Below are 4,847 nucleotides of genomic sequence, written 5' to 3' on the forward strand. Positions count from 1 at the left end.
CAGCATAAATTGGCCTTCAGCCTCACTCAGTTCAGGCAAGATGAAGTTTTATCACTCCAAAATTCACACCCCTATCTCCAAACCTCATCAATTGTTTTCTGTTTTCTCTTCTCTCCTCAACTCTCCACCACCTGCACCTCAGTCCTCCATCACACCACCGGACTTTGTGGTCTTTTTTTGAGGAGAAGCTCATAGCCATCCACAACTCCTTCACCACGCCTGCCTTACTCAGAAGGGCGAAGCGTGACATCACTTGGGTGCAAGGCTGAGTGTCGCTCTTCAGTACTGAAGGGGCAAAGCGAAAGGTCTACGAAGGTGACACTGTCAATTTTTTTCACAATACATCTGAAATAGTGTATTAATGAGATGCAACCCTGACTTATGGACAAACCTGAACTATTTACCTGTAAAATGAGGCTGAAACTGTGTGTTATACTACTCATTAGCACGATCTCGACTAATTCAGAAAAACTTCCTCATCAAAACGTCACCAGGCTAGCCTACCTCAATTACCGTGATAGACAGTCCAACCCCTGCAGTAACACAGTAAGAGGGTAAACAAACACCGCTTTACTATACAGGATTCATGTGAACATTACTGGAGGATGCACTTGTATGGAAAAAGGTGGAAATATTGCCAGAAACACCTGAGCTGCTGGTATGGTATGGATTTATTTGGTAAAATTCATGCATATAAAAGATACAGTATAAATAGCACTGAGGATAACACAAAGTATAAAAATACATTTATTTCCAATGTGGTTCTCTTGATGACAACAGGAAACAATAAAATATAAGAGACAATAATACAATTTTGTCAATTTAGAAACAGTGATGAAAAAGTCATAAACAAAAAATATATACTAACTGTAATTATCACTAGATTACAGAAATAGCAACAAAATGATAAAAAATTAGTTATATACACATCATAAAACTAGGTTTGGAATTTACTCCATAAAAACTGTTTCACCTGTTTCTTAAAATTATCATGTGTTTGACTAGATTGCAGTGATCAAGGTAGGCTATTCCACAAACAAATTCCTGTATACCTAAAATAATTCTGAATGGTTTCTGTAAAGTGTGACGTCACTTACAATACATGGCCATATTCAACAAAATGGACCATAATGCCAGCGACATTTATTCACTGATTTCCTCGAGTATTTCAGACAGTGACACGAATAGCGAAGATGGTCATGATAAACAAGCATTACCATATCAATTGGTTACACACAAGTGAACAATATTTATTGAGTTGTTTTAGTTAGTCATTACTGAGGCTTTTTTGACAAAAATTCCAAACCCGGTTTTATGATGTGTATATAACTAATTTTTAATCATTTTGGTGCTATTTTTGTAGTCTAGTTGTACTCTGTGATTAATACTAATTACAGTTAGTATATTTTTTGTTTATGACTTTTCCATCATTGTTTATAAATTGACAAAATTGTATTATTGTCTCTTATATTTTATTGTTTCCTGCTGTCATAAAGAGGACCACATTGGAAATAAGTGTATTTTATACTTTGTGTTATCCTATTTATACTGTATCTTTTACATGTATGAATTTTACAAAATAATTCCATCCCATACCAGCAGCTCTGGTGTTTCTGGCAATATTTCTGCCTTTGTCCGTACAATACATCTGTCAGTCAACCCGCTGGTGAAGAGCTGATTACAAACATGGACAGCTCAAACTACAACTCCCAGAACACACAGCGCCCTATGTCTCCCGCCTTCTAACACACAGCTGACATCCATTTCCTCATCACCTGCCCCTGCATGCATGCACCTGCACCAGTCACACATGCACTCAATGCGAAGTATTGTTCCGGTTCATTGATCCTTGCTAGCTTTCTGACTGCTTTTCTACTATTCTGACCTTTGCTAGTGTTTCTCATTTCCTCAATCTCTGTTTACCTCTGATGTTCTGTTTACCAATCGCCCGACCCTAGCGTGTTTACTGACCTTGATTCCTGTCTCTCGATTTGGCTTGGTTCGCTATTCTTAAGCTGTCTTACGCTGCACATACATCCGTCAGTGCCTGCATACTCACAGGGTACTTCGTCATCATTGATGTAGCGGAGGATCAAACACAGATGGCTCTCAACGCCCATGGGCAACTGCTAGGAGAACACCAAAAGATGCTTGCCGATCTCAACACCAGGATGACGGTTATGCCGTAGGCCCTCCTAGCATGCACCAAGTCTCCTCCTCACCCGGCGTTGCAAATCCCCACACCGGAAAAGTTCGCTGGAGACCCCGCCACATGTAAGGGCTTCTTGCTACAATGCTCTTTGTATTTCGCCACCATGCCGGATATCCCAGAAGAACATAAAATCGCTAAGTTTCTGTCTCTCCTCTCCAGCAAAGCAGTCCACTGGGCTACGGCTCTCTGGAACAAAGGTGGAAAGCCAACAGGGTCATATGAACTGTTTCTCTCCCTGTTCAAGAAGGTTTTTGACCATGAACCCGAGGGAATCAAAGACAGGGAGAGCCTTCTCACCAGCTCACAGGGCACTAGAAATATCACTGAATATGCCCTGGATTTTAGGACCCTCACAGCCTCCAGTGGATGGAATGACCCAGCACTCAAAGCAATCTTTCACCAGGGGTTGCGCCCTGAGATCCTCAGTGAACTGGGATGCAGGGATGAGACCCTCTCGCTGGATGCCTTGATGGAACTGGCTATTCATCTGGACCAGCTGTTGAAACACTGGCCTTTGCTACTCATAGATAAGAAACCAAACCCACCTCCAGAGGACCACAAACCCATGAAACTCTCTCATTCACGGTTGTAAAGGTGTAAAGAGGGTTTTTATTCCTACTGTGAGAGTGCTGATCACAACCTCCAGCGCTGTCCAGTTTGACCTGTCTAGGGAACCTCCACCAAGAGATCCACTTCCTCCCAAAGTCTGGTGAGAAAGCTCCACTTTAAGTCCTTCAAAATCCCTGTATTACTGAAGTTGGCATCCTCCACTAATGTGCTGTCCACCTTCATAGATTCAGGAGCAGAGGGGAACTTCATCAGCAAAGCTCTCATACAAGAGCTCCACCTGCCAGTCACCTCTCTGCAGAGCGTGCTTAGCATCCAGACCATCGGCAGCAGACCCATAGGTGATGGCCTGGTTACTTCCTGGACACAGCCACTTCAAATACAAGTAGGAGCCCTCCATCACGCAGTGATATCCTTGTACGTCACAACCACTGATCACCATGATATCATCCTTGGCTACCCCTGGTTGTAACTGCATGACCCTCTCATCTCCTGGCTGAACAAGGAGATACTCCAGTGGTCACTTACGTGCTTCCAGAGCTGCCTCTCATCTTCAACTCATCGTCACCTCTACCTCAGTAGAGAACCCACTTCTAGCCTCCATGGACAACGTTCCTGAATGCTACCAGGATCTTTCTGAGGTCTGCAATAAGGGACTACCTGTGGACTACCACCTCATAGACCCTACAACTGTGCCATCGAACTGGTACCAGGCATGGCACCACCACAAGGTTGCATCTACCCCCTTTCCCAGAAAGAACATGTTGCCACAGAGGAATACATCCAAGAAGCTCTTAAACAAAGTTACATCTGGCCATCGAAATCTCCTGCCTCGGCTGGCTTCTTCTTTGTAGAAAAACGAGGAGGTGGACTATGACCCTGCATTCACTATCAAGGACTAAATGAGGTCATCATCAAGTACCCATATCCTCTCCCACTGGTACCAGCAGCTCTGGAGCAACTCGGATCGGCCAAGATCTTTTCCAAGCTGGATGTCAGAAGTGCCTACAATTTGATCCGGATTAAATGAGGTGACGAGTGGAAGACAGTGTTCAGTATAACCACTGGTCACTTCGAATACCGGGTCGTGCCGTATGGACCATCTTCAGCTCCCAGCGTGTTCCAAAGTTTCATCAGCGATGTACTGCGGGACATGCTGGGAAAGTATGTCATTGCATACATATTATGACCTCTTGATTTACTCCTCAGATTTCCACAGTCATCAAAGCCACATCGGAGCCATACTAAAACGGCTGTTTGAAAACCACATCTACGTCAAGGCAGAGAAGTGCGAATTCCACCTAGGCAAGATCTCCTTCTTGGGCTACATCAGCTCAGAAGGAGTCAGTATGGATTCAGCCAAAGTCTCGGCCGTCACCTCATGGCCACAACCCACGTCAGTCAAGGACCTCCAGAGGTTTCTAGGTTTCGCCAACTTCTACAGCCGATTCATCAGAAACTTCAGCACCTTGGCCTCACCTTTGACCACCCTCTTGAAAAAGGGTCCCAAGTGCCTTAGGTGGAATCATCAGGCAGAAGAAGCCTTCAACCAGCTCAAGGCCGCATTCATGTCAGCTCCCATTTTCCAACATCCAGACCCCACAAAGCCATTTGTCATAGAGGTGGACACCTCTGACATGGGAGTTGGAGTCATCCTTTCCCAACAATTTGGAGAAAGGCCAAAACTACACCCAGTGGCCTTTTTCTCTAAAAAGCTTACCCTTGCCGAGAGGAACTATGACGTGGGCAATCGTGAGCTGCTGGCCATCAAGCTAGCCCTAGAAGAGTGGCGACACTGGCTGGAGGGAGCAACTCACCTGTTCACCATCTTAACTGACCACAAGAAGCTAGAGTATCTCAAGAAAGTCAAGAGGCTGAATCCACATCAAGCTAAAACTGGACTGGACTTAAAACTGGAGATAGACACTATTTCACAAATTACAGGCCTGTTTCTTTACTCCCCCAATTTTCCAAAATACTCAAACTTTTTTCAGATAGATTGGACAAATTCATTGAAAAACACAACCTCCTTACAGACAGTCAATATGGATTCAGAACGGACAGATCA

This window comes from Neoarius graeffei, chromosome 23 (assembly GCF_027579695.1).
Source record: "Neoarius graeffei isolate fNeoGra1 chromosome 23, fNeoGra1.pri, whole genome shotgun sequence".
In the NCBI taxonomy this organism is placed as follows: Eukaryota; Metazoa; Chordata; class Actinopteri; order Siluriformes; family Ariidae; genus Neoarius; species Neoarius graeffei.